General features: G+C 29.3%; 1 protein-coding gene and 1 long non-coding RNA gene across 2 annotated transcripts in view; one reads left to right on the forward strand and one right to left on the reverse strand.

Moving 5' to 3' along the window:
* Window positions 1–1,577, forward strand: part of LOC111741906 — a 22,384-nt gene extending 20,807 nt beyond the window's left edge. The window contains exon 3 of the long non-coding RNA XR_002781118.1: window positions 1,567–1,577. This is a non-coding gene — a long non-coding RNA (uncharacterized LOC111741906). The remainder of the gene's footprint in view (window positions 1–1,566) is intronic.
* The window catches only part of ITGBL1 (integrin subunit beta like 1), a 189,021-nt gene that overhangs the window by 66,193 nt on the left and 119,228 nt on the right, over window positions 1–3,600 (reverse strand). The gene's annotated exons all lie outside the window — the stretch shown is intronic.

Here is a 3,600-nt window from a genome sequence, read left to right on the forward strand (position 1 = left end):
CCTCATCTACTTAAAAATAAAACAATTAAATTATATGCAGAATTTTGAAGAGTAAATATTTTTACTAGAGGTTTTTGATTTGAATAGTTAAAAATATATTTAATCCATTTTGCATGGAAAAACCAATTCTGGTAGAGAAGGTTCTGCTATTTCCCATTGTTGCACCTGGCCATTGATTAAAATATTGAGATTAGAAAGTTTAATAATATTTCTTAATAAACTTCATTGTCCTAAGATATAATTTTGTTTACATATATTTCACCATTTTATCCATTCTATACCTTGGCATAATTGAAAAAAAATCTTTTACCAATTAGTGTGGTTAACTCTCTGTAAACATTATTTACTTCCCTATAATTAGAGTAAGAATATCTAACTAATAGAAAAGAAAATTCTTAGGATCCACCCCAAATCTGCTGAACCTGAAACTCCAAGTGATTCTGATGTACATTAAGGTTTGAGAACCACTGCTTTGGCATTAACAGTCATTATCAACTAAAAGCAATATTATCAAGTGAAATTAAATTGAGGGCTTAACTTAGTCTGTGACTCAGAATTTCCTCTCCTCTGAATTGATTTTTTGGAAAAGCAGCATTCTTATTTCCAAACTTAAAAACCTGATAGTATCTTTTAAGAAAAACTCAGATAAAGAAAAAATATAATGTATCTTACTCCCTAAATTATGTATTGATGAGTGGAGATAAATAAAATTTGTATAAATAGATCCATATTATTGTGCACTCGGTTTGAGGTTCCATTGCATCCAAAGACTCTTTTTAGAGCTTTTTCTTTTTTTTTTGTTCTGTTTTGTTTTGTTTTGTTTTTTAAACAAAACAATATTTTATTGACACATCCTCAAGTTTCTGTATAAATAGAATCTACATTTGGGGGATGTTGTGTATTCACTTTTATTGTTGAGTGATATTCCATTTTACAAATTACCATCATTTACTTACTCATAACTATTTTTTGCAGACATTTTCCTTGGGTTAACACCTAAGTGGCATTACTGAGTTATAAAATATGGCATATTTTTTGCCAAAGTAGGTGTTGCATTATATTCCCAATGACAATGTATGAAAGTTCCCGGCTTCACATCCTCACAGACTTCTGGTGTTTCTAGGCTCTTTATCTTTGTTCATTCTAGTAGTTGTGTAAAAGTAACTCGCTGGGTTTTTTATTTATATTTCCCTGATAATGACATTGAGTACCTTTTCATAGAGTCATGCCAATAATGTGTCTTCTTTTGTGAAGTCTAATCAAGTCTTTTTCCTATGTAATTTTGTTGTTTATCTTGTTATTATTGAGTAATAAAGACTGTTTATATATTTTAGGTACCAGTTATTGTTATATATACATATAATTTTTATCCTATGTGCAACTCTCCTTTTTGCTTTATTAATAATGTCTTTTGATAACCAGTTTATTGTTTTTATTATGAGGCAGTTCAATTTATTAATATTTATTTTATGGTTTGTGCTTTTTGTGTCCCCTATGAAAATCTCAGCCTAACTCAAGATTGTGGAAATATGTCTCATATTTTCTTTTAGAAACTTTATTGATTAGCTTTTACATTTGCTTGTGTATGGTTGTAGTAGGGGTCCATTCATTTATTTTATTGTTCCAGCACCATTTTTTGAAAAGGTTTCCCATCCTCATTGGCTTATCTTGGTGGCTAGCTGTACCTCTTTCTTCACTTTCATTTTTTTTATATATCTTTGTGCATAACTTTTTTGACACATAAAAAATAAGTCATCGACACTTTGCAATATTCCTCCTCCACCCATCAAGTTCTCCAATTGGCAAGTTTAGGCAAAAACATAAGTTCACATCCTGTAATTAGCTGTTTTGACATCTTTTAGCACTCTTTTACAATAAATGTGATCTGTGATAGTACAACATGTGTGATAAGTGTTTGCAATTTTCTTCTGCAGTTTCTCTGTGTGGGTGTCTGAAAATATGTCTATAAAAACTTCCTTAAATGATTTTCCTCCTCATTTAAAGAATTATAAGATATGTACTTGACATTATTTTTACATAATGAGAAAAAAACATTGGGAAACTCTGCATCACTTTTTTTCATTTGTAAATAAACTATTAACTCAATATAAAACCATAATAAATCGGCCTTAAAGTGAAAGTGAGTAATAGCGGGTAATTATAGCAATCAAAAAATTCTCATATTTATAGATTATAAAATGACATTTTTATAGCCATTTGTGGTCAAATATAATTTCATGACACACTTGTTCTATGAAGTGTTTCATGGGGAGAAAAGTTCTAAGATCCATGTTTTAAGAGATATTGTTTTGGACAGAATTAGAGAGTTTTCTTACTGCGGGATGTATTGCCGCTTTCAACAAACTGATTGGCTTTGTTATACCTAAGAATAGGACAGAGTGATCAACATAGGGAAGGTAGAAGTAACTACAGAGCAAGCAAAACAAGTCAAAGTCAAGAAAACACATGCTTCTAAAAACCATTTTAACACTTAAAGATTTTTTTGTCTATTGATTGCAATAAAAAATGACTTTAATTTTAATAAAAAGCCATACAGGAGAGCCAAGTAATATTAAAAGGGAGCAGGATGAGAAAAAGAGAAGAACAAAGAAAGTAAAGAATATCTGTAACATTAAATTATACAATAAAAACAACAAAGAACAGCACTTACAAGGGGTGTCAATTTAATCTGTTATTTGGAATACAAACAACAATATTTCCAAAAATACAGAGCTAATGAATAAAGACAAAATTATTGGATAATTTATTATGATGTTAGATGCAGAACTATCCAATTTAAGAATCATAGCTCTTCCCTAGAAAGAATCAAGCACAAAAGTACCAGAATGACATTGAATAAATTATTAAAGAATACATTTTGTGCCTATACCAGATCTCAGTATAAAGCTGAAAACAATTTACCACGTTCCATGGAAAGATCAATTAAAAGAAATTCACATAATGACAAATTTAAATATATAGGTGAGAGTTAAGTGTAGATCACTCACAAAGGATCAGATGTTATTATAATTAAAACATCATATGTGCATTTAGGTAAATCGATGTTCAGGTTTGGAGACAACAAAAAAAAATAATCTTGGATATTCAAGGTTTTGAAAAATAAATTGCCCAAATAAAGTTCTCTAAAAATTTACTTCAAAATGCATAACAGAGAAATGTGAATAAAAGGACTAAAAAATATGGAGGAAGTGAAAAATCTGACTGGTTATAAGCACTGTAATCATGACCTATAGTAGTTAGATTTTATAGCCATTATAATAGGATTGCACAGGCCAATGAAAAAGTCAAAAATAGTCCTTGAAACAGAAGTACTATGAAATGTCATAACTTAATTTTACATATCTATTGCTAACATCTAAAGTTACATCGATAATTCCGGCGAGTAAAGATGAGGGGAAAATAAAAAGATATTAAATCTTTTATTTTAAACAGATGAAAGACAAATGATACCATACAATTTGCAACATTGTTAACTGCAAAAATCAATACTAACAATGTGTTTAAAATAATATAAGGTAACTATTAGGAGAAATCAAGACACATATTTACTTGCAAAGCATTGGAGATTAAAACCTACAA

This window comes from Pteropus vampyrus, unplaced genomic scaffold (genome assembly GCF_000151845.1).
Source record: "Pteropus vampyrus isolate Shadow unplaced genomic scaffold, Pvam_2.0 Scaffold83, whole genome shotgun sequence".
NCBI lineage: Eukaryota > Metazoa > Chordata > Mammalia > Chiroptera > Pteropodidae > Pteropus > Pteropus vampyrus.